Source organism: Chiloscyllium plagiosum, unplaced genomic scaffold (genome assembly GCF_037043375.1).
Source record: "Chiloscyllium plagiosum isolate Xiang-an unplaced genomic scaffold, Cpla_swu_hap1 HiC_scaffold_39, whole genome shotgun sequence".
Lineage (NCBI taxonomy): Eukaryota > Metazoa > Chordata > Chondrichthyes > Orectolobiformes > Hemiscylliidae > Chiloscyllium > Chiloscyllium plagiosum.
The window spans coordinates 37,967,988-37,995,390 of record NW_028270177.1 but is presented as its reverse complement, the minus strand read 5'-3'; the positions used below and the strand labels follow the sequence as shown (position 1 = coordinate 37,995,390).

The 27,403-nt window shown below is 41.5% G+C and overlaps 1 long non-coding RNA gene across 1 annotated transcript; it reads right to left on the bottom strand.

Moving 5' to 3' along the window:
* Window positions 1-3,189: 3,189 nt before the first annotated feature.
* LOC148138667 (uncharacterized) lies at window positions 3,190-27,329 on the bottom strand. Its single transcript, XR_015753798.1, has 3 exons — window positions 27,170-27,329; window positions 4,146-4,362; window positions 3,190-3,549 (listed from the first exon to the last, which is right to left on the bottom strand). It is a non-coding gene; the product is annotated as an uncharacterized LOC148138667 (long non-coding RNA).
* Between the last annotated feature and the right edge of the window lie 74 nt (window positions 27,330-27,403).

Sequence of the window (27,403 nt, the reverse complement as noted above, 5' to 3'; positions counted from 1 at the left end):
AAACTTTCAGCTCGGCGAACAGAACCACAGCAACGAGCACCCGAGCTACAAATCTTCTCACAAACTTTAATGGTCGGATACTTGGTAGTGTGGATGAGCAGAAGGACCTTGGTGTCCATGTACACAGATCTTTGAAAGTTGCCACCCAGGGAAATAGTGCGGTGAAGAAGGCATATGGCGTACTGGCTTTTATTGGTAGAGGAATTGAGTTCCGGAGTCCTGAGGTCATGTTGCAGTTGTATAAGACTCTGGTGCGGCCGCATCTGGAGTATTGTGTGCAGTTTTGGTCGCCATACTATAGGAAGGATGTGGAGGCACTGGAACGGGTGCAGAGGAGGTTTACCAGGATGTTGCCTGGTATGGTAGGAAGATCGTATGAGGAAAGGCTGAGGCACTTGGGGTTGTTTTCATTGGAGAAAAGAAGGTTTAGGGGTGACTTGATAGAGGTGTACAAGATGATTAGGGGTTTAGATAGGGTTGACAGTGAGAATCTTTTTCCACGTATGGAGTCAGCTATTACAAGGGGGCATAGCTTTAAATTAAGGGGGGGGGGTAGGTATAGGACAGATGTTAGGGGTAGGTTCTTTACTCAGCGAGTCATGAGTTCATGGAATGCCCTGCCAGTAGCAGTGGTAGACTCTCCCTCATTATGGGCATTTAAGCGGGCATTGGATAGGCATATGGAGGATAGTGGGCTAGTGTAGGTTAGGTGGGCTTGGATCGGCGCAACATCGAGGGCCGAAGGGCCTGTACTGCGCTGTATTCTTCTATGTTCTATGTTCTATGTTCCACACTGACCCTCCGAAGAGTAACCCACACAGACCCATTTCCCTCTGACTAATGCACCTAACACTATGGGCAATTTAGCATGACCAATTCACCTGACCGGCACCTCTTTGGACTGTGGGAAGAAACCGGAGCACCCGGAGGAAACGCACACAGACACGGGGAGAATATGCAAATTTCACACAGTCGCCGAGGCTGGAATCGAACCTGGGACCCTGGTTCTGTGAGGCAGCAGTGCTAAATTCTACGTTTATTGCTCCTCTACCAACATGAGATGCAGTCTGTGTTGATTTCACTGTCAGTTCCCTCCCTTCTAGGCAGTTCAACATCATTCATCATGTAAGTCTGTATCCATTTTTATTCCAATATATAACACTTTGTACTTACCTGTTTTGGGATTCATTTGCTTTAAATCTATGCCTCTGTAGCTCTTTGCATGGTTTAACAAATTCCTCCTAGTTTAGTAACATCTGTGAATCTGACAAATTTGTTGTGTTCCTCTATCCAGCTTGATTATTTAGATTGGAAGCAATTAGGTTCCCAGCAGTGATCCAAGGAAACTCCCCTCAGTGCATCTGCATGGCTTGACATGACTGCCCTAACTGCTACCTACATATTCTCTCTTGCAACCAGTTTCTTCATCAGGTTTATATTTAATCTAGAACAACACTGCAACTGCCTTTGGACACCAGGAAGAGTTTCAAATGAGACTTTATCAAGGCATGTCCAACAATTCAAGCGCATATCACCTCATACCTTTGGAAAATCCACTTGGGATGCCATTATGCCATTTCTATAAATAAAAGTCACAAAGGTAGCTCTGTGGGAAGGTCCTTTCAAGAACAAGAATGGTTCACGAATTGTATACCTTGTTCTTGGTCATTCTACTACTTTGTCAATTATTGACATAAGGTTAATAGATTTATTCCTGTAAATGTAGCTTTCCTGAAACTAGTTGCCGCGGTGTCATATTTACAATCCAATGGTGTCTCCATGATATTCATTGGCTCCCCCATGAATGTTTGTCAACAGTTTATGAATACAATTTGGGGAATTTAACCCAGCATCTCCTCCTAAAAATGGCTGTAAGATGTTAAGAGGAGAAAGTGAGGACTGCAGATGTTGGAGATCAGAGCTGAAAATGTGTTGCTGGAAAAGCGCAGCAAGTCAGGCAGCATCCAAGGAGCAGGAGAATCGACATTTCGGGCATGAGCCCTTCAAGCCTATAAATCTGAACTAGGAATATATTGCACTTTAAACCGCCTAATATCAGCAATAAAGGCACAAGAAGGGCCCAGTAATCAATCCACTCACAAGAGATGGGTTGAACCATAGTACAGACGGGATGGTCCATTTGTGATGGAGCTCCACAGGAGTTGTTTTAAGGAACCTTGATTTTCCTGATGTACATATTAATGATCTTGATCTGGTGCACAGGGGATAACTGCAAATTTCGCAGATAAAACTAAATTTGTGAGGAAGACAGTGTGGAAATCCAAAAGCACACCGACAAGTTGGTGGAGTAAGTGGGTAGATGGTGGAAGAGGTTCAATGCAGAGATGTGTGAGATGTTGAATTTTAGTCAGAATAACATTGAAAGACAATAAAAATAGGGGAAACAATTCTAAATGGGGTGCAAGAGCAAAGGGACACAGATCATTGAAGGTGGCAGGACAGGTGGACAGCACACTTAATAAAGCATGCAGTATCCTTGGCTTCATTAATAGGGATGTTGCATATAAGAACAGGGAGATGATATTGAACTGATGCAAGGCGCTTGTTAGATCACAGCTGGAGTATTGTGTATAGTTCTGGGCACCATGTTATAGGAAAGATGTGAACACATTGTAAAGTGGAAGTGGTTTATAAGAATGGTTCCAGGAATGAGAAACTTCATTTGAGAAGTTGAACTTTTGTGCTTGGAGAGAAGAAAGCTGAATGGAGATTTGATTGAGGTTTTCAAAATCATGAATGGATAGGACCCAGTAAATAGGAAGATGCTGATCTCATTCACATAAGAAAAACAAACAAGACTGTATAGACTTAAAATGATTTTTTTCACATAACAAATAGTTAGGATATAGAATGCACTGCCTCAAAATATAGTGGAGGCAGGTTAAATTGAGGGATTCAGGAGGGCACTGAATGGTTATTTGAATAGAAATGATGCACATGGATTCAGAGTAACTGAGCCAGTGCCAATCTGCTCACTAGTAGACTCCTCTAAAAATACAATCTGCTTCCCCACTGGCCATAAGATTTAAGCAAGTCCGGGACCTCCATGGTGTGAGACCAGTTTCGAATGGATGCCCTAATTACAGTATTTTCTCACTTATTTTGTTTATTGGAAGAAATGTACTTGTTACAGAGAGAGAGAGGGAGAGAGAGCTAATGAAATGATTTTGACCGACGAGCAATTATTTGAAATGCCCAACTTGTTGTACGATTCCAAGTTATGTAATAACAACCAGTCACAGCATCTTCCCATACATCTTCAGCCAAGGTTACAAAAACAGATTGGGGGAAACTCTGGAAATTATATTCCTTCAGCCTTTCCTAGTCCTGGCCCTGGTAATACTTTTCGCAGCAAGGATTCTCTCAGTTGAAGCAAAATTCAATGTTCCAAACAAACACTGAACATCTGAAATGCAAGTACAAAAATGGGGAAGTACACAGTGGGTTAATCAGTCTCCATCAGTTGTTATTTTAGGTCTGTACGCTCCACTTAATCTTCTATATGTTGCATTCCAGCTTCTGTAGATCCTAGAATTCATTAGAGTGATAAATCAAGACTAAATGGACAGAAAAAGGGATAAAAGTGATTATAAAATACATTTACAGCATTCACTATAAAAAATAATTATGGTATTGTTTTTCAAACATTTCAGAATATTATGGGGCAAGTATGAGATTATTGTAAATAAATGACCTTGAATAATGTAATGTGTGTTGCCTAACTCCTGTAGTGTCCTAAAGCAGTATTGATTGCAACACACGGTCACTGACTAACAGTGTCAAATATTGCAGGATATATTTCTAAAAATTCATAAACTTACTTATTTAGTGAAATTTACTTGTACCATAAATATAAAGGTCCAGCATTACCTTTTATTCCAAACCCAAATTATGAACATTCTAACTAACCCTGAAAGTATGTCTCATGACCAATCAATTCGATTCTGGTTGAAACTTTGACGCAGTAGTACAAAAGTGTAGGCGTATTTGAAGCAAACTGCATAAATAAAAGACATGCAATTCTAATCTAGAAAATATGTTGTGTAATTAGGTTGGAACTTGCAATCATTGTAGTTTAGCCAACAGCACTTGGTGTAACGACAAAAGGAATAATGTCTGCTTACTGGATATTACACCAACTTTGTTACAAATGTTTACAGTTGCTGGGACATAAGGATGTAGTTTCCACCTAGAAATAATTGAGGTTACATTGAGGATTTCAGCTTGCCAGAGCAAACATGCAATTCCCTGGTGAAGTGAGAGACTGAGCTTCAGGATAATTAGATCTGCACATGTTTTCTTGCTTTTGGACTTTGTTGTATTCACTCTGGAGAGTCTGTTCTGGAATAAAGGAAAGACAAATTGTTTCAGAAATACAGAATTTACAGAGGTATAGGTGTCCCTGATCTAGGAACTCTAGCATTTTCATTAACCTGCCAGAATGCTAGGGTACTGGCCCATCATTGCTCACAGCACCCTTAAGCATTGTTTAAATTTTTTGTATTCTTAATCCAGCAGTAGCACAATGCAGAGGGTGGAACGTGTATGGAATGAGTTGCCAGAGGAAATGGTGGTGGCTGGTATCATTCCAACATTTATAAGGCATCTGGATGGGTATACAAACAGGGAGGGTTTAGAGGGATATGGGCCAAATGCTGACAAATGGGACTAGATTAGTTGAGGATATCTGGTCAGCGTGGATGATTTGGACCAAAGGGTCTGTTTATGTGCTGTGCATCTCTATGACACTACTCCCATCCTTAATCACAGTTTGGAGATAGTGATGAGCTCCTTCTGGAACAGCTATTGCCCATTTCAATGATGCTGATACTGTTACATAAGGGATTATAGAATTTGGACCCAACTATAATCAAGGAAGCAGGAATATATGCCCCAAACAGACCAGAGTGACAACGTGGAGAACCTGGAGATGGCCTCTGTTGCCTTGTTGAGCAACAAAAGAAAAGACTACAACTTCCAGATGAATTTATGTCAGCACATATTACCTAATGTATAATGAAATGAAGATTACATGGCTAACAAGAAACAGAGAGTGGATATAAATGGGCTGGCAAAATGTAACAAATAGTGTACCACAGAGATCAGTACTGCAGCCACATTTTTTTACAATTTATATAAATTGCTTGGAGCAAGGGACTGAAGGTGTGGTAGCTAATTTGGCCGATGACACAAAGATAAGTAGGAAAGTGAACTGTGAAGAACACAAAACAGCCTATGAAGGGATATAAATAGGTTAAGTGAGTGGGCAAAGATATGGCAAATGGAATACAATGTTGGAAAATGTAAAGTTAGCCATTTTGACAGAAATAATAAAGTGTGTTATCTCAATGGTGACACGGTGCAGAGCTGTAGAAGGATCTGGCGTCTTAGGGCATAAGCATTAAAGGGCATGTATTGAAATTATAGTAAGTAATTAGGAAAATAAATAGAATGTTATAATTTATTGAGAGGGGAATTAAATACAAAAGCAGGGAGGTTATGCTGCCGTTATACAAAGCACTGGAGAGACCATATCTAGATAACACTGTGTACAGATCTGAAACATAGAAATGTATAAAATAGGATTAGGAGTAGGCCATTCCTCCCTCAAACTTACTGAGCCATTCAATCAGATTATAGCTGATCACCCATCTCAGCTCCCTCCTAATATCTTTGATTCCTTCAGTTCAAAAAACAATATCTCCATCTTTCTTCAATGATTTGGCCTCAATAATTTCCTGTGGAAGAGAATTCCATAGGTCACCACTCTCTGAATGAAGAAATTCACCTTACTTATGGAAGAATGTAACTGTGTTGGAAATAGTTCAGAAAAGGTTTACCAGACTAATGCCTGAAAAGAGAGTAGTGCTGGAAAAGCACAGCAGTTCATGCAGCGTCTGAGGAGCAGGAGAGTCGAGGTTTGGGCGTAAGCCTGATGAAATTATGCCCAAAATATCAACTCTTCTGCTCCCAGGACGCTGCCTTACCTGCTGTCTTATGAGGAAAGGATGGATAGGTTAGGATTGTCTCTGTGGAGTTTAGAAGAGTAGGAGGTGGCTTGATTGTAGATCTGAGGGTCTTGTCAGTGTGAATATGGAGAGCACACTTCTTCTTGTGGTAGAATTTAGAAGCAGGGCTCACAATTTAAAACTCAGGGGTCACAATCTAATACAAAGATAAGGATTTCTTTTTTTCTCTTTGAATTTGTGAAACTCTCTTCCTCAAAAGGCAGTAAAATCAGAACATTTTTAAGTAGGCATGGATAGATTCTTGATCAAGAAGGTTTACCAGGCTAGCTGAGAATATGAAGTAGTCAGATCAGACATGACCTTATTGAATGGCAGATCAGGCTGAATGGCCAAAGGACTTACTCCTGCTCCTCACTTGTTCAAAAAGGGACGGTAGGCAATATGTGGGAAGTTACAGACCAGTTAGAATCAATTATCAAGGAAGCAAGATCAGGATATTTGAAAAGTCAAAAAGCTATCCATCAGAGTCAGTATGGTTTTGTGAAGGACAAATCATGCTTGATTAATTTGCTAGAGTTCTTCGAAGATCTAACAAGTGGATAATGGGGATCCTGTAGATGTAATATATCTGGACTTCCTGAAGGTGTTTGATAAGGTGCTGCACAAAAGGCTAATTCACAAGGTTGGATCATATGGGATTAGGGGTCATTTATTAGCTTGGATAGGTGACTGGCTGATTGACAAGACAGAGAGTCAGGGAAAATGTTTTTTTTCTGGATGACAAGAAGTAACTATTGGGGTGCCACAGGGTTCAGTCTTTGGGCCCCAGCTATTTACAATCTACATTAATGACATGGATATAGGGATGGAAGGCTCTGTAGCCAAATTTGTAGATGGCCCAAAAATAGGCCAGATAATAAATTGCAATGAGGAATAGGAACCTTACAAATGGATATATAGAGGTTAGGAGAATGGACTAAAATGTGTCAGGTAAGTATGAGGTCATATATTTTGTTAGGAAAAATGGGAAGGCGACCTATTATCTAAATGGAGAGAGACTTTGAGGTGCTACTGTATAGAGAAATCTGGATATCCTCATTCATGAGTCACAGAAAACTAGCATGCAAGTACAGCAGATAATAAAGAAAGCGATTGGAATGTTGGCTTTTATAGCTAAAGGAATGGAATAGAGCTGAAAATGTGTTGCTGGAAAAGCGCAGCAGGTCAGGCAGCATCCAGGGAACAGGGGAATCGACGTTTCAGGTCTTATGCCCGAAACGTTGATTCTCCTGTTCCCTGGATTCTGCCTGACCTGCTGCGCTTTTCCAGCAACACATTTTCAGCTCTGATCTCCAGCATCTGCAGACCTCACTTCTCCTCAAAGAAATAGAATATAAAGGTAAGAAAGTATTGTTGCAACTATACAAGGCATTGCTGAGACCATACCTGGAGTATTGTGCACTGTTTTGATGCCTTTATTTGAGGAAAGATACACTGGCATAGGTTCACTAGATTGATCCCAGTGATGATGGGTTTGTTGTATGAAAACAGATTGAACTGTTTAGATGTATACCCTCTGGAATTTAGAAGAATGAGGGAAGGTCAAATTGAGGTATTCAGAATGATTAAAGGTGTGGATAAACTAGACGTGGAGCAAATGCTTCCTCTTCTGGGGATGAGAGGTCATAATCTTAGGGTAAGGGCTAGCAAATTTACAACAGAATTGAAGAGAAACTACTTCTCCCAAAAGGTTGTGAATCTGTTGAATTTGCTACCCCAAAGTGCAGTGGATTTTGGGACAGTTGGTATATTAAGGGAGAGTTAGACAGATTCTTAATTGGTAGTGGAGAGAAGCAGAAAAAGGTGGGGTGAAGACCATATCCACCATAATCAAATGGCAGAGCAAACTCGATGGGCTGAATGGCCTAATTCTGCTCCTATATCTTATGAACTTATGAACTAATTCATATGTTCGTATGAAGACGCCCAAAACTCTGGGTAGAAGGTGGTGTCATGCTAATAACACTGGACTAGTAATTCAAATGCCCTGGTTGATGGGAAATGTTGATGGGAAATGATTCAAAACCCATAGAGTAGCTGGTGAAATTTAATATTTCAAATAATAAATCTGGAATAGAAATCATGTCAATTTTCTGATTGGGTATAAGTCCAACCAGAAATTTGGTAATTGTAAGCTGGACACAATTACTCCCTAAACTGCTGATCTCATCAGACATTAAGAAAATTGCAAACAACATGGGCTTGTCAGCTCATGGCCAGTTGTATGGTCACTACACCATCTGTGCATTCATTAAAAGGATAACGAATCTATTATGTTTCAATAATGTGACTTTTGTTGAAGTACATTAGATCTTGACTCAGTTACTCTCTAACATTGTTTATTCAGATAAAGGGCTGTGATTTGACTTCAGTCTGACTGGTTGAGTCAGGTCTTTATTAAATCTTGTTTCCAAATTAAAAAACAAAACTGGCTATCCTTTCCGATTAAATTACCTGTTCTACGTTCAAAGGAAACAGCAATCCATCTAAGTGTGATAAATCTGTCTAATTCTCAATCATGTTGCTTCAATTTTTCATATTTTCCTTTTACAGTTTGTCCTCTCCTTGGGCCTGAACTGTAAGTGTGATCATTATTGCACCATATTTACCCAGCAAGAACTGTTTATTGTGACACATCAGCTTCTTTTTAAGGTAGATGATTGCAGCTGTGAAACGTTTTGTTTTTCATTACCTTGCTAAACTCCTCGAGCATTTCCAAAATCTACTTAAAGTTGTTTGTACCTCATGCACTCTACATTAAAAGTTCAGTGAGTGGTATTTAAACAAGTTTAATTTAACTTGGTTGGAAATGGTTCTGTAACGCATGGGAATTTGACACTACCTTATTTAATCAGAGGAACCTTCTGCAAGTTCAGCTTTGTTTTGGGTGGAAACTAAAATTTGTTGACGTGCAACAGATGGAAATCAGTCATAGAAATTTGCAGGTGTCCCTTTGTTAAGCAGTGTTAGGAACTGCAACCAATTTTAAATAACACTTCCAACTGAATGATGTTACATTCTGGCAGTAAAGCTAAAAAAGCAACTTTGCAAGAATAAAAATACTGCTACTCTAATTTCATTAGAAATTTTCACCAATGGGAATTGTAATGGTGTGTTTATAATGTCATTAACATGTAACGTGTAAAGTAGATTGGATTATGATACTGCACTTCTACCTCTGCGAGTACAAATCCCACCACTTCAATTTGTAAAACTATTTGTTGGACTCTATGGCCTCAACAGCAACTAGCACTAGGCAATGAATGCAGATTTTCAGGTTCACAAATATGGGCTAGTAATAAGAAAGTTCAGCTCTGAAAGGACTGTGACCTAAAATACACACACATATTAGGCACAGACAGAGTGTAATGTGATGAATTACTTACAGAGGATGTGCACCAACTAAATATAATTACGTAGGTAAAGACATGTATCTCTTACTTACATGTTATAAAAGTTCAAGTTTAAGGCGTGAAAACACACTTCTGTAAATATTAGCTGAAGCCTTGAGGCATTTTCATTGGTAACCTGAGATCTGGATCACAACTGTGATATTTAGCTATTCTGATGGAGCTGTCTTTCACCTGGACTATCTCTAACATTGTTTCATTGTTCTGCCAATGGAGAAGTTGTCTATCCAGGTCATTTGGAGGCTTATTGCTAACAGACATGTATATATAGCACTTGGTTCTATAAATGCTTGGATCCCATCCTTGGAGAATGGAAAATATATTAAACCCTCAAAAACATTCTGTTTTCCTTTTGTTATAGCTTTCATGCTTTGAAATATAACGACAACAATAATTTGCATTTACACCATGCCTTTAACATTGTAAAACTTCCCAAGATACTTTACAGCATTGTGAAGCTACATTTGCCATGTTGTCAGTTTAATGCCCAATGTATGTTTGGTGGCAGTAGGGCATTTAATTCCATTATGATCACAACTGATCAAACGGCATTTAGCCGGGCAAGATGGTCCCAGCTGTGAACCCAGCCTTCTTCCTGTCTCCGCCTCAATAAATTCCAGGACAGGATGGCTCAAAGGTGACATTGCATTCCGAATATCAATTGAGGCCCTCAAATGAATAAGTGCCTCAACCTACAATTTTGGGGATTTAATTAGTGGCAGGTGAGGCAGTCAGGGTTACTCATAGGCTTATAAGACGATCCTTGTTCAAAGACAGGATTGTAGCAACTGACAGCCACCTCCATCGCTGTCCTCCATGACCTCTATCCTACCCTCATTCACCTGAGGCCTGGGTGATCCTGGTGTGCACAGTTGACACAACTCTAGCTGCCCACTTTGCTGAGATCTTGGCCTCTGATGGACTGGATTTCTAACTCTGGGGTCCTTAATTCAGAGGAAGGCCTGATGTTGGCAACTTAAGTGCACAAGACAGCTTTTCAGAAGTAGGAAAAATGGTTTACAGCTGGAAAGTGAGATCACTGTCACCTCTATGAAGGACTGCCAATTATAACAACCTTGTGCAAGAGGTAGGTATTAAGGAGCACCTCAAAGTAAAAGAGAACATTAGAGAGGTGTAAATGTTTGGAAAAAAAATCCAGGGAGTAGGGTTGTGGCTGCTGGAGATATAGCCAACAATGTAGGAACAATTAAAGTGGGAGTAGGAAAAGAGGAGTATAGAGATCTGGAAGAGTTGTGGGGCTGGGGAAAATTACAGGGAGAAGAAGAGTGTATTCTTGAAGGCGTGTGAAAACAAGGAACAGAATTTTTAAATCTAAATGTTGCTGGAGCCAGTGGAGTTTGATATGGACTAGACCAAACCCCCTTAAACTATATTAAGAAGATAGTCTAGACCCCAACTTTTTCATATTTTGTAAAGGTGTTGTGTTTCAGATACAATTCAATTGGCCAAACTACGAGGTTTGAAGTGAAACATACTTTATTCTATAGTTCAATCCTATAGTTAAAATATAAACCAAAGAATGAAGAATTGGAAAAACTTAACTCTATTGGAAAACTTGACAGAATAATAAATTAGTTAACTGCTAAACAGCAACTGTTCCAATACAGTAACACCCCATAAACATCCTTAGCAAAGGCAAATTCAGTAAAACAGATTGTTTCACATGCGATTCTTGCAGCAGGAAGAGAACCCAAGCTTTAAGCTTTAGAGAGAGGAATAACAGTTCCCATTTCCAGCTTCAAGACCCCAGCAACTGCTGAAAGTAAAACTAAAATTTTGGTTCCGTGGCAGCTTGACCCCACCTCTAATGCTGCTTCTATTGTTCCAATTTAAAAAGAACTCAAGGCCTCACAAGCTGTTAACTGCAATGGCTTGGAACAAACTGCTGGACATCTCTGTCTCAACCTCTCTTTATAAAAAAGCTAAGACAAAATACACCACTTAAAGACATTGTATTCTCACAAGATTGGTGAACATAGCGAGAACTGTAGAAGGATAGACTCGTGCTTTGGAAAATGCATGGATATTACAACACAGTAATTTTTGTGATAAAAGCCTTAAGACAAATTATTCACTGACAATCCAGTTTGCCTTAAAGAAAGATTTTTCTCAACAAGGTGATAAAAGCTCAATGACTGAAAGCATTACAAGTGAAGAGAGCACCGAGTAGAGCAGACCTTTTCTACGTCCTGCAGACCTAGATTAAAGTGGTGCTGGAAAAGCACAGCCAGTCAGTCAGCATCCGAGGAGCAGGAAAATTGACTATTCGGGGAAAAGCCCTTCATCAGGACTGCCTTTTCTATGTCCTGTTAACTCAAATTTATTACAATTACACAGTTTTTCCTTTAGGTTTTCTCTGCCGGATTGATGCTCTGTAACCACAAAACAAAAAATTATTTAGAGCTTCCATTTCACTGAGGATGGTTCAGGTCAAACCGGGTCCAACAACCTGCTCTGTCTAGTCTGTTCACATTTGCCAGCTGTGACTAACTCCACTTCTGCAGCTCAGGCAACCTAGAACATTCTAAAATAATCGGGTTTGCTTTGGTCCATACCCTGCCAAGTTTCATTGAAATTTGACTGATAGATTTTGAGATATGTTGTTTACAAATCACTAACAAATGGGTGAAAGCACATGTTCTCAATCAGGAAGCTATGTACAGCTAGTTGGATAGTCTGATAATGTAATTTAAGTCAGCTAGGGTGAGAACTCAAATTCTCCTTAAAAGTGAATAGTATGGATTTTCTCTGAAATATTCCGATTGTCAGGTAGTTTACCATGTTTGAATGGTTCCATTCTTGATTATTGTCCTATGAGCATAGTATACAGCACACAGAGGGTTTTTTTTGTGGAGTTTATTTATTTAACCATCATTTGCTGAATGTTCAGAAGAACAGTTATATTCAACACAAAATGTTAATTGTGCTTCTCACTCTACAGATACATGATGTGGAGGTGCTGGCGTTGGACTGGGGTGGACAAAGTTAAAAATCACACAACACCTGGTTATAGTCCAACAAGCTTATTTTGAGGTATTTGGTAACTAGCCCTAATGAAGGAGCAGAGCTCTGAAAGCTAGTACTTCCAAATAGAATTGTTGTACTTTAACCTAGTGTTGTGTGATTTTGAACTTTCTATAGATACAGTCAAACTACAGAGTATTTCTACCACTTTGATTTTTTTTTCAGATTTACAGCAACCAAAGGATTTCACATTTATTTTGCTGCCTGTAACCGCATTACATAAGTAAACGAAAGCTTCCAGATGCTTAACCTGAATAGATTATAATTTGGGACACCTTTATACAATCTATATTTCATAAAAATGTTCCCAAATGCGATTGACTCAGTTTGTTGAGCAGGACATCTCGTGGCCAATGCTGTGAGTTGGATATTTTCTCCAACCCTTCAGTTTGAAAAATGTTTGAGCTGCAAGCTGCCGAAAGTAAGGATGTTATGACAAGGGCGATTGGTTATCTGGGGCCTTAGTGAACTAAGGATCAACTGTATACCTCTTTAATAGTTCAATATAAGGATACAGAAAGAAACAGTGGAACAAGGAAAAGAGATTAAGATGAGTTAGAGTCAAATTAGGCACAGATATATAAAGAGAGCAAACGAAAGACTGGATTAAAAATCAGAGAATAAAAGGAAAGAAAAGTAAAGTAATAAAATAAATATTTATTAAATTTAAATATTTAAATTCAAGAATAACTTAGTACCTGCCGGAATAAGATACCATAATTTTATTTATACCCTTTCTGGGCCTCTGAGTTAGAATAATTTTACACATAAGTCAATCTTGCCATTAAAACAGTCCTTGCATTGTTAAATACTGGCCCTAATTCTCTGTAGTATATTCTGACCATTAACTCTCTTTTGAAATAATCAGGATCAGGAATTAGAAATAACCTTCTTGTAAATATTGAAGAACCATATTTTACAAACTATAACCTTGCAAATCAGCTTTTTTTGAAAGTCACTTTCTGGTCAAGATATATTTTCTGTTTAAATGCTGAAAAACACAGTCCCAATGATAAAATACGGCAATCTGAATATTTAAAAACATGAACAGAAAACTGTCAAACCACATCAGCATGTTTCAGTTTATGATTTTACCTCAATGATTGACAATTCTGGCTAAAAGTGGTTTTAACACATGGCAGCTGGAGGAACAAGCCAAATGGAAATAAATTGATACAATCTGACTTTTGATCTGTTTCATATCCTCTTCCTGTTTCGGAATACAAATACCTCAATAACATTTCATTTTAAAAAATATAGTTATTATTCAGGAATATTAACTCATTCCTTACCAGGGCAAATTGTCTGCCCTAGTCTAAATTAGTGTATTTTTAAAAAAACTCTGATTTAATGTTCAGTTTAAACAAAGTATTCAGTTCTAGGTTATTAACATAGAAATAAATTGTACATGATAAAACTGAAAAGTAATATTATTACCTGGTAACTTCTTTCAGGGATTGGTATGGTGACAGTGCAAGAACTCCAGGACTAAGAGGCCTGGGTTCAAATCACACTTGCTGCAGAGGTGTGTACTAACATGGCTGAATGGGTTGATTAGAAACATATGTTAACAAGTTGTTAAAAAAAAGATTAATAGCCTCCTAATTTATTTCAGATTAACACCACTCAGAATAAGGGGTGAGTCATTTAAAACTGAGATGAAGGGAGACTTTCTGTTTGATAATCTCTGCCCCAGAGCGCTTTGGAAATCAGCCATTGAGCATATTCAAGACAGAGATTGATAGGTTTCTGGATGCTGAGGATAGCAAGGGCTATGGGGTGGCATGGGAGAATTATGTTAAAATAAATGATCAGCCATGATCTAGAATAGGTTTGAGGGGCCGAATAGCCTACTGCAGCCTTATGTTTCTGAGTTCTATAAACAGAATTTTCCATTTGAAGTTTAAAGTATGGTGTCAGGTGTGCTGGATGTCGCCATATCCTCCATTGTCATGTAATGATATGCATTTCAACTTATTATCCATGCAAGTGAAATGTTGTGTGAGTTATTCAGAGAATCACATAATGAGTGAGCCTGATGATCTCACCACTGGTAGGATCGAAGGTGCTGGTGTCATATTTGAAGGCCAGCTGGACACCACTGCATGCCAGAAGCTTCCCCTAAACTTATATGGCTGACTCAGAAATAGCTAGGCAAGAGAAATCTGCAGGCTCCCTGGCTTACTGCGGCTGCCTTGCAGATATTACTGGACAGGGTCACTGACAGAGGAACAACCTTTTCCCAGGGAAAGGCACCAGAATACAAACCCATCAGAGCCATCCAGCTGAGGCAGAGATGAGAGGGCAAGTCAACACCATTGGTCCTCACAAAAGGGATAGCAAGCAGCAGAGGAAAAGAAAAGTCAATGATCTCCTGTGCTCTGCAAGGGCACATGATATCATCAGTTCTCTGCTGAGGCTGTAACTCAGTCTAACTCTGACCCTGCACGCACAAATTACACAAAGGATGATGTCTCAGCGTACATGCATGATATACACTCAAGTTTTCACCCTCATCGCAACCTCAAACCGCTGACTCTTCCTGTCTGCTGTGCTTGCTGTGTCCCTCAGTGGGACACCTCACTACCTCACATGGTTATGCATACTCATGTCCTTATGCTCATGTTTTTCATTGCAGGAAAACTGGCTCATAACTGGTTAAGGTCTGTGGAGGGTGCTGTATATTAAACTCCTCCCTTTGAGGAAAAGCCTATACAGCCGACTGGGAAGAACAGGACTTCTCCTGTGGTGATGGTGAAACACCAATGGTACTGTAACTCAGCAAGCAACATTACACTCTACTCTTTTTGGATAAGCACTGTTTATCTTTGATTGGTGGGTGATGGCACCTAATTCATTATAAATCTGGAAGAGATGATTCGAAAGGATGAACTGGCCCATTTTCTTAATTTAAGCTTTCTCTTGGTCAGCTGCAACAAAGTTAACTTGAAAAGGACCCCTTCCTTCAAGGATTCTAATCCAACTGTACTTATGTTTTAAAAAGATCCATTTAACCAGGCTTTCTAGAGTGAAAGGAAATAAACACAAAGAGCAATGAATGCTAGAAATCTAAAACAAAAGCAGACAGTGCTGGAAATACTTCGCAGGTCTGACAACATCTGTTGAGAGAAAACAGAGTTAACGTTTCAAGTCTAGTTTTGAGTCCTCCACTCAGATGAATGATCACTGGACTCGAAACATTAAGCCTTGTCTTTCTCTCAACAGGAGCTATCAGACATGCTGAGCTTCTCTAACGCTCTACTTTAGTTAAAGGAAAGGTGAGTTTATTAGCTATCAAATGTAAGAAAGGATAATAAAACATGACCAACATATATCAAGTTTAGAAATGTGATTGGAATAAAAAGGTAATAGTTAAAAGATATACAAATCAGTTTCAGGGTTCATTGAAGAGGAGATGGTTGAATGTTGTGACTGTTAAGTTAGCTGAAACCTGTAACAGTGATATGGGTAGTTGATTTTGAGATTCATGGCTCTGCGAGCTATATGACAGGCTTGTACCCCATTTCTTTTTCAACAGTTATTTCAGTACATTGCTTGGCTTCCAGCAATCAGAGTGAGAATCTTTCTTTATCTGCAATACAGGGGGTTCTCATGCCTGTCCTCAAGCTGTGTCCTTCACAGCACATGAGTCCACACTGGTACATCACACTAACACAATACAGATCATTCTAACGCGTGTTTCATCACATGAATACGCTGTAATGTGATTGACAAAATGGGGATGCTGTTTCTACAATGCGAACTTATAAAATGTGTGATGACTGTAATGCGATTTCAGAGCCAACACTTCAGGTTTCTAAAGCATGATTCATCTATACATGGGGTTGCATAACAACACAACCATTGTGTTATGGAAGAACTGACTGTAGTCAGGATTTCAGTTGTTCTGGAAATCTGTAGACAGATCCTTTCCCCATTGAGTTTACATTTTTCAATGTAATGTTCACTGAGAATTGTGAAATATTTGTCATTGCTGTTCCACCATTTTTCCTTTTAATCCCATTTTCCAATCTGCCTGACCAACTCATCTCTCACGTGGCTTCAGCTGCTAGTTTCTGACTTGAATAGATCACTCTTGAACACAATGTGATTTTGTTTCATATTATGATCACTCTTCAACAGAAGATGCCTTACTATCAGGCAATTAATTGACTGTTTGTTATCACACAAGACAGATCCAAAATAGGATGGCATATATATTGTTCTAGGGACACATCTTAAATGCAATACATCAAGTTGACCCTAAACTAAGGGCCAAAGGGGCTGAGAGATAAATGGGAGGGGGCAGTGGGGCTGGGGGGAAGATAGCTGGGAATGCAATAGGTAGATGAAGGTGGGGGTTGAAGGTGATAGATCGGAGTGGAAGGTGGAGCAGATAGATGGGAAGGAAGATGGACCCCATTCCTGAAGAAGGGCTTATGCCCGAAACGTCGATTCTCCTGTTCCCTGGATGCTGCCTGACCTGCTGCGCTTTTCCAGCAACACATTTCCAGCCCTAAACTAATGTTGCCAGTTTGATTTGCGAACACCAGAAGGTGTAAAGCTAAGATTCAAATTAAAGAGCAGGATGTTCGGAATCTCTGAGCCAAGTGTAAACTGACATGTGGCAAATGCTAAATTAAATGTTGCCTTTTTTACAAGCTCCCCTTATTTTGTGATTAATTAGCTGTAGGATCCCTACAGAATCATAGAATCCCTACAGTGTGGAAACAGGCCCTTCAGCCCAACATGTTGACACTGACCCTCCGAAGAGTAACCCACCCAGACCCATTCCCCTACCCTACTATCTTATATTTACCCCTGAACAACACACCTAACCTACACATCCCTGAACACTATGGGCAATTTAGAGTGTGGTGCTGGAAAAGTCCAGCAGGTCAGGCAGCATCCAAGGAACAGGAGAATCGACATTTTGGGCATAAGCCCTTCATCAGGAATGAGGTTTGTGGGCCAAAGGGGCTGAGAGATAAATGGGAGGGGGCAGTGGGGCTGGGGGGAAGATAGCTGTGAATGCAATAGGTAGATGAAGGTGGGAGTTGAAGATGATAGATTGGAGTGGAAGGTGGAGCAGATAGATGGGAAGGAAGATGGACAGGTAGGACCGTTCAAGAGGAGGGTGCCAAGTTGGAAGGTTGGGACTAAGATAAGGTGGGGATTGGGAAATGGGGAAACTGGTGAAATTCGCATTGATTCTGTGTGGTTAGAGGGTCCCCAGGCAGAAGATGAGGCATTCTTCCTTCAAGTATCGGGTGGTTAGTGATTGGTGATGTAGGAGGCCGAGGATCTACATGTCCTTGGCGGAGTGAGAGGGGGAGTTAAAATGTTCAGCCACAGGGCGGTGGGGTTGGTTAATGCCTGTGTCCCAGAGATTTCTCTGAAACAATCAGCAAGTTGGGGTTCAGTCTCCCCAATGCAGAGGAGATCACACTAGGTGCAACGGATACAGTAATTGACATGTGTGGAAGTACAGGTACATTTCTGTTGGATGTGGAAGGATCCTTTGGATCCTTGGATGGAGCTGAGGGGAGTTTTGTAATTTTTGCAGTGGCAGGGGAAGGTGCTGGGATGGGAGGGTCGGGTTGGAGGGGATGTGGACCTGACAAGGGAGTTGCGGAGGGAATGGTCTCTTCAAAACACAGATAGGGGTGGGGACAGAAATATATCTCTGGTGGTAGGGTCTGTTTGTAGATGGCAGAAATGGCGGATAATGATGCAATGTATCTGGAGTTTGGTGGGGTGGAAAGTGAGGACCAGCAGGGTGGGTCCGTCTTTGTTGCAATTGGAGGGGTGGGGTTCAAGGGCGGAGGTGTGGGAAGTGGTGAAGATGCACTGAAGGGAATCATCAACCACATGGGAGGAGAAATTGTTGTCTTTGAAGGAGGAGGCCATCTGGGATGCCCTTTGGTGGGATTGGTCCTCCTGGGAGCTGATGCAGCGGAGAGGGAGGAATTGGGAATAAGGGATGGCGTTTTTACAGGAGGCAGGGTTGGAGAAGGTGTAGTCCGGGTAGCTGTAGATGTCGGTGGGTTTGCAGTGGATGTCCCTATTGAGTCGATTGCCAGAAATGGAGGTGAAGAGGTTGAGGAAGGGCCCTGAGATGGTTCAGGTAAGCATGGCCAATTCACCTGACCTGCACATCTTTGGACCGTGGAGTAAACCGGGCACCCGGAGGAAACCCACGCAGACACAGGGGAGAATGTACAACTCCAAACAGACAGTCGTCCAAGGCTGGAATCGAATGTGGGTCCCTCGTACTGTGAGGTAGCAGTGTTAACCGCTGAGCCACCATGCCACTTCTAACAGTAGCTGAGTAACACTACAGCTACTGTTAGAATCCGCATTTATTGTATGTCGGTTCATTCAAGCTCCCAAGTAGTATAGCAAGCATGGGGATACCCACCTTTCTGGACTAACTGGAATAATCTTTTTAGACAACAATGTTCCTCCTGCAGGATGTTTGAGGTAGGAGTGACCACCGATACTCCTGCCGACTTCATCTGCAGGAAATGCAGTCAGATCCTGCTCCTCACAGAACGAGTTAGGGAACTGGAACTGGAGTTGGATGAACTGAGGATTATTCGAGAGGCTGAGAGGGTGATAGATAGAAGCTACAGGGACATAGCTACGCCAGAGAACAGAGGTAGCTGGGTAACAGTTAGAAGTGGGAAGGGGAGGAAGCAGGCAGTGCAGGGATCCCCTGTGGTTGTTCCCCTAAACAATGAGTATACCGCTTTGGATACTGTTGGGGTCGCAGGGGTAAGCTGCAGTGACTGGGTCTGTGGTGCGAGGTCTGGCTCTGAGACTCAGAAGGGAAAGGGGGAGAGGAGGAGAGCGCTAGTTATAGGAGACTCTCTAGTTAGAGGGACGGACAGGCAGTTCTGTGGACATGGGCGAGACTCTCGGATGGTTTGTTGCCTCCCAGGTGCCAGGGTCCGAGACGTCTCAGACCGTGTCTTCAGAATCCTTAAGGGGGAGGGTGTGCAGCCAGAAATCGTGGTGCACGTTGGCACCAACGACATAGGTAGGAAGAGGGGTGGGGAGGTCATTCAAGAGCTCAGGGAGTTAGGCAGGAAGCTAAAAGCTAGGACAGACAGAGTCGTCATCTCTGGGTTGTTGCCGGTGCCACGTGACAGTGAGGCAAGGAATAGGGAGAGAGTGCAGTTGAACATGTGGCTGCAAGGATGGTGTAGGAGGGAGGGCTTCAGGTATTTGGACAATTGGACTGCATTCTGGGGAAGATGGGACCTGTACAAGCAGGACGATTTGCACCTGAACCAGAAGGGCACCAATATCCTGGGGGGTAGGTTTGCTAGCACTCTTCGGCGGGGTTTAAACTAATTTGGCAGGGGGATGGGATCTGGACTTGTAGTCCAGCAAGTAGGCTAGCTGTTTGTCAGGATGTCCAACTGTGTGGGGAGGCTGTGAAGAAGGTAGCACTGACAGGGAATACTTGCAGACACAGAGATGGGTTCAAGTGCGTATACTTCAACGCAAGGAGTATCAGAAATAAGGTGGGTGAACTTAAGGCGTGGATAGGTACCTGGGACTACGATGTCGTGGCCATCACGGAAACGTGGATAGAAGAGGGACAGGAATGGTTGTTGGAGGTTCCTGGTTACAGATGTTTCAGTAAGATTAGGGAGGGTGGTAAAAAAGGAGGGGGGGTGGCGTTGCTAATTAGAAATGGTATAACGGCTGCAGAAAGGCAGTTCGAGGGGGATCTGCCTTTGGAGGTAGTATGGGCTGAAGTCAGAAATAGGAAAGGTGCAGTCACCTTGTTGGATGTTTACTATAGGCCCCCCAATAGCAGCAGAGATGTGGAGAAACAGATTGGGAAATAGATTTTGGAAAGGTGCAGAAGCCACAGGGTAGTAGTCATGGGCGATTTCAACTTCCCAAATATTGATTTGAAGCTCTTTAGATCAAGTAGATTGGATGGGGCGGTGTTTGCGCAGTGTGTCCAGGAAGCTTTTCTAACTCAGTATGTAGATTGTCCGACCAGAGGGGAGGCCATATTGGATTTGGTACTCGGTAATGAACCGGGACAAGTGATGGGCTTGTTAGTGGGTGAACATTTTGGTGATGGTGACCACAATTCTGTGACTTTCACCTTGGTTATGGAGAGATAGGTGCGTGCAACAGGGTAGGTTTTACAATTGGGGGAAGGGTAATTACGATGCTGTAAGACAGGATCTGAGGAGCATAAGTTGGGAGCATAGGCTGTCAGGGAAGGATGTCGTGGAAATGTGGAACTTTTTCAAGGAACAGATACGACGTGTCCTTGATATGTATGTACCTGTCAGGCAGGAAAGAAATGGTCGTGTGAGGGAACCTTGGTTGACGAGGGAGATTGAATGTCTTGTAAAGAGGAAGAAGGAGGCTTACATAAGGTTGAGGAAACAGGGTTCAGACAGAGCAGTGGAGGGATACAGGATAGCCAGAAGGGACCTGAAGAAAGGGATTAGGAGAGCTAAGAGAGGGCATGAAAAATCTTTGGCGGATAGGATCAAGGATAACCCAAAGGCATTTTATGCGTATGTGAGAAACATGAGAATGACGAGAACGAGGCTAGGTCCGATCAAGGACAGTAGTGGGAGACTGTGTATTGAGTCAGAAGAGATAGGAGAGGTCTTGAATGAGTACTTTTCTTCAGTATTTACGAACGAGAGGGACCGTATTGTTGAAGAGGAGAGTGTGAAACAGACTGGTAAGCTAGAGGAGATACTTGTTAGGATGGAAGATGTGTTGGACATTTTGAACAACTTGAGGATAGACAAGTCCCCCGGGCCTGACGGGATATATCCTAGGATTATGTGGGAAGCAAGAGAGGAAATTGCAGTACCGTTGGCAATGATCTTTTCGTCTTCACTGTCAACGGGGGTGGTACCAGGGACTGGAGAGTGGCGAATGGTGTGCCCCTGTTCAAAAAAGGGAATAGGGATAACCCCAGGAATTACAGGCCAGTTAGTCTTACTTCGGTGATGGGCAAAGTAATGGAAAGGGTACTGAGGGATAGGATTTATGAGTATCTGGAAAGACACTGCTTGAGTAGGGACAGCCAGCACAGATTTGTGAAGGGTAGGTCTTGCCTTACAAGTCTTATTGAATTCTTTGAGGAGGTGACCAAGCATGTGGATGAGGGTAGAGCAGTGGATGTAGTGTACATGGATTTTAGTAAGGCATTTGATAAGGTTCCCCATGGTAGGTTTATGTGGAAAGTCAGGAGGCATGGGATAGAGGGAAATTTGGCCAATTGGATAGAAAACTGGCTAACCGGTCGAAGTCAGAGAGTGGTGGTAGATGGCAAATATTCAGCCTGGAGCCCAGTTACAAGTGGAGTTCCGCAGGGATCAGTTCTGGGTCCTCTGCTGTTTGTAATTTTTATTAATGACTTGGAAGAGGGAGTCGAAGGGTGGGTCAGTAAATTTGCAGATGATACGAAGATTGGTGGAGTTGTGGATAGTGAGGAGAGCTGTTATCGGCTGCAAAGAGACTTAGATATGATGCAGAGCTGGGCTGAGGAGTGGCAGATGGAGTTCAACCCTGCCAAGTGTGAGGTTGTCCATTTTGGAAAGACAAATAAGAATGCGGAATACAGGGTTAACGGTGGGGTTCTTAGTGAGGTGGAGGAACAGAGGGATCTTGGGGTCTATGTTCATAGATCTTTGAAAGTTGCCACTCAGGTGGATAGAGCTTGTAAGAAGGCCTATGGTGTATTAGCGTTCATTAGCAGAGGGATTGAATTCAAGAGTCGCGAAGTGATGTTGCAACTGTACTGGACTTTGGTTAGGCCACATTTGGAGTACTGTGTGCAGTTCTGGCCGCCTCACTTTAGGAAAGATGTGGAAGCTTTGGAGAGGGTGCAGAGAAGATTTACCAGGATGTTGCCTGGAATGGAGAATAGGTCATACGAGGATAGGTTGAGAGTGCTAGGCCTTTTCTCGTTGGAACGGCGAAGGATGAGGGGTGACTTGATAGAGGTTTATAAGATGATCAGAGGAATAGATAGAGTAGACAGTCAGAAACTTTTTCCCCGGGTGCAACAGAGTGTTACAAGGGGACATAAATTGTAATTGTAAAGGTGAAGGGTGGAAGGTATAGGGGAGATGTCAGGGGTGGGTTCTTTACCCAGAGAGTGGTGGGGGCATGGAATGCGCTGCCTGTGGGAGTGGTAGAGTCAGAACCTTTGGTGACCTTTAAGCGGCAATTGGATAGGTACATGGATGGGTGCTTAAGCTAGGACAAATGTTCGGCACAACATCGTGGGCCGAAGGGCCTGTTCTGTGCTGTATTGTTCTATGTTCTATGCTCTAAAAGCTATTTCATAGTTCCAGCTATTTGTGCATGACTACAATACTACGCAGGCTGTTTGGAGACATTAGCCTTAGCACCGACTCTTACAAACTCATTTTTGCTTTATCCAAGTCCCCGTGACATCACGGGGTGGTGCTGACTGCACTCAAGCACATATTAACCCTTTCATAATCATGTACAACACCATTCATTAATCCTCTCAATGTTCAATGTTTCTTGTTATTTATCTAACCTCAAACTGATTTTATTCCTGAACTTCCAACCTAAGTTCCTTCTTGCTACATATTTAATTCTTAATCATCAGGCCATACTGTCCTTTAATGTTTTTTTCTCAATTTTCAAAACACCATGTGCCCTGGAACATTTAAATTTCCAACCTTGCAACCTCATCATTATATGAATGCATTGTGCATTCATATTGAAAGGGGGTTATTGGAAGTAAAGGTTTTCTGGTAATCACAAGTAAGCACCAACAGTTACAAAATGTACCTATGACTAGAAGATTGGATAACATAATACATGCATTAGTCTGAATATGATTAAATAATCCAATCACATGTACTAACCTAGAATAGACTGTGTGGACACTGTTAAAAAAAATGGGTGAATAATTTCCATCGGAAATTTCCATTGGAAATTATTATCTGTAGAAATGTTTATTGGAAGCTTGTTATTTGTAAAATATAGTAAAAAAACCCCTTTGTTTTTGAGCTGAACATTTTGATACACACATTTTCCATTCGTGTATGAATAAACATTTAAACAAAGAAACCTAGGTTTCAGCTGGTCTAAGAGGGAATATAGGGTTAAAATCACCCTTTCAAGACAAAGTGGCTTTAATTCTAACTTTCAAACACGTTTCCCTGATTTGGCCTAACGTACCGGAAACTTTATATTCTCTGTCTCCTTTTGACACACTATTCTGTGTCCAAATTGTTGCATTGCATCATTGCCTTGGCTTTTCTCTTTGTATTTATAAACCTTCACTCACCCAAACTCTCCTTGCTCCACTTTGCTGTTTGAGCCCTATCTATGCCCTTTGTTACATAATTCATCAGGAGACAGGTACCAGCCTGGATAAAGTGAAGTTTTTTCCAAATAAGTGGAATATTTCTGCCGTGTCCCTGAATCAAAATCGATATCTCTCACAGCTATATCTCTGTCACATCTTCATCCCTAATCTGTTTGCTCCATTCTAATTTCCATGTGGCTCACGCAGAGATTCCCGAGTTCCTGCTTGTTAATTTGAACCTGAGCTCCTCAGATTCCTTTAATGAAACCTTATTTCTTGTTCTGCCTATGTCGTTTGTAAAGTAGATCATGATAACTGGGTCTTCCCTTTCATATTCCAAAATGCTTTTCCGGCACAAGGACATTTCCTATTTTCAGGCACTTAAACCTCAAGAAACAGTACCTTAAGAATGCCCAGTGATGGCAGCAGAGAACAGTATCAGTCCTGCCAACTATACTGTTTCCTACCACATCATTAAAAATCACACAACACCAGATTGTGACACTCACCAAAATTTAGAAGAATAAAGAGGGATCTTATAGAAACATAAAATTAAGAAGGGAATAAATAAGGTAGAAGCAGCGAGGTTGTTTCCACTGGCAGGTGAAATTGGAACTGGGAGGCATAGCCTCAAAATAAGGGGGCAGCTGATTTCGGACTGAGTTGAGGGTGATCTTCTTCACTCAAAGGATTGTGAATCTGTGGAATTCCCACCCACTGTCCAACAGGTTTATTTGGAAGTATAAGCTTTCAGAGTGCTGTTCCTTTGCCAAATAGCTAGTGAGGCAGGATCATAGGACACAGAATTTAAAGTAAAGAATCAAAGTGTCATACAACGGATGCGATGTATTGAACAAACCTAGATTGCTGTTCAGTTTTCAATCCTTAGAATGGGATTGCAAGTTTTGATTCATTAATATGTAAATCCCGGAACCTTTTCCAAGTCACATTCCAGAGATAACTTAAGGTTTTATAAAAAAAAAGGTGACATCTCAGCTCAGACAATGCTTTAAAGGTGTGAGGTTGATGTCTGACTGAATTCCAGCCTTGATTCAGATTGGCTCTATTTCTAAAGTAGAAATTTATAAAATGTCATTTGGACTGACTGCCTACAGATTGTGTGCTTTTTGAACAAAATAGAATGTATCTGCAAACACAAATCTGCAAATGCAAATTCACCCCATAGGCTTATATGTATGTGTGCGTGTGTGCGTGCATGTGTTTGTTGGGAGTGGGGGGAGAGTGTCTGTCTGTGCTTGATAGAATGTGTACGCGAGTGTCATGGAGTATATGCCTGTGAGAGGGTGTATGTGTGTGTCTGAGGGAGAGCATGTGTATGAGAGAGGGTCTGTGTGAGTGCATGTATGATCATGTGTAAGCATGTGTGTGAGAGAATGTATAGTGTAGTGGGGTCACCAAGATCCCAGCTAAGGCCATCCTCATAGGTACCGAACTTGGCTAATAGCCTCTGCTCGGCCACTCTGAGTTGTTGCGTATCCTGAAGTCTGCCTTGGAGGACGGTCACCCGAAGATCCAGGCTGAATGTCCCTGACCGCTGAATGTTCCCCGACTGGGAGGGAACATCCTGTCCATCTTGAAAGAAGTTCTGAGGTTTACATTTTAATGAATCAAAACTTGCAACCCCATTCTAAGTGATTGAAGACTTAACAGCAATCTAGAATTGTTCAATACATCGCATCGATTGTATGACACTTTGATCTTTTACTATGAATTCTGTGTCCTATGATCCTGCCCCACTAGTTATCTGTTGAAGGAGCAATGCTCGAAAAGTTTGTATTTCTAAATAAACCTGTTGGACTATTAACCTGGTGTTGTGTGATTTTTAATTTTGTCCATCCCAGTCCAACACCAGCACCTCCACATCCTATCACAACCACATTTGTTTTAAATCTGATTTATACCTGTTCCTAGGTTCTGTGGTCAGATTGCGCAAGTTCCTTTGAAGTCTTTAATCCCATCCATAAAGGTAGCAAACACCTTGTGCTGATTGGACAAGATCAAAGGCCTGGACTCTTGCTTCCCTTCTTCCAAGTAGTCTGACTCGCAGTCACACCCTCCCATCACTGACTACTGACCAAACCTAATCTACTAACTAACCTAAGAGGTGTGACCTGACCCCAAAGTATATAGACAACTCTTCCCCCACTCTGACACATCACAATGACCATTGTTCCAAGACAAGCTGAACAAAGTTCCTTGTATTGTATACACTGGGGTTGGCACACTGATCTTCACCAACTCAAATAAGCTGCAGTTATGATATACCTGCCATTCCCAGTTAACTAAATGTATTTATTTGATTAAGGTTTTATGAACGGTTTTTTAAATTTTATGAACTGATTTGTTCATTTAGTTTAAATTATTGCTTTAGTAAGCTAGTAGTGACAGGTTCTCAGCTTTAGCTTACAGAACAAAGAGCAGCAACCTTTAGGAGTCAACAGCCTTGCAAAAGTGTCTTGCAACATTGCTCATTGCCAAAAACAGAAATTGCTGGGAAAACCTGCTGTTGCCCCAGCAATTTCTGTTTCTGATTTCCAGCATCCGCAGTTCTTTCTACTCAAAAGTAGGTCCCAGAGTAAAAGTAAATCATTCTGCACGTTGGCTGACATCAGCCAGGTCAACAATGGTCGCTAATTGATTGGTGAGAGTGAAAAACCGTAACCAAATTTCCCATTCATGATCACTCTGCAGTGATTCATGTATTGACAGTGTGCCTTAGAGAACAGGCTCAGTAATAACATCTCCTCCATTTAAATCACTTACCATTACTTAGAGCCTAGGTTTTCAGAGAGAGGAGGGGGAATGATGAGCTGTGTAATGTGCTGGAGGATGCTCTGCCCATTGAGACTTACCCTTGTTTGAGCTAGTTAAAGCCTATCCTGTTCCAAAAAAAAACAGTACAGCAGCACATGACTGGTCAATCACAATACCTGCATATTCTATTGACCAAGCATTTGATCAATGATGCAACATGCATTTAGTCTATTATTCCATGGAGTCTTTTTGTTTCCTGCACTCACAGGACAAGGGTGTCCCTGGCTGACCAGCCAGAGACACCCAGTCCTAGTTGCCCAGAGGCAGTTAAGAATTAACCATATTGCTGTGGGTCTGGAGTCACATGAAGGCCAGGTCAAGTAATGATGGCAGTTTCCTTCCTGAAGGGACATTAGTGAATTAGATAGATTTTTTCTGACAATCGTATGGTCATCATCAGATTCTTAATTCCAGATTTCTATTGAATTCAAATTCTACTAGCTGCATTGGCAGGATTAGAGCCCAGGTCCACAAAACATTACCTGGGTTTCTGGATTAACATTCCTGATGAAGGGCTTATGCCCGTAATGTCGATTCTCCTGCTCCTCGGACGCTGCCTGACTTGCTGTGCTTTTCCAGCACCACACTCTCGACTCTGATCTCCAGCATCTGCAGTCCTCACTTTCTCCTTCTTTCTGGATTAACAGCCTAGTGAACAAATCACTCAGCAATTACCTCCCTTTTCTGCTTGCCAGAATTAGAATTGGTTAGTGCTG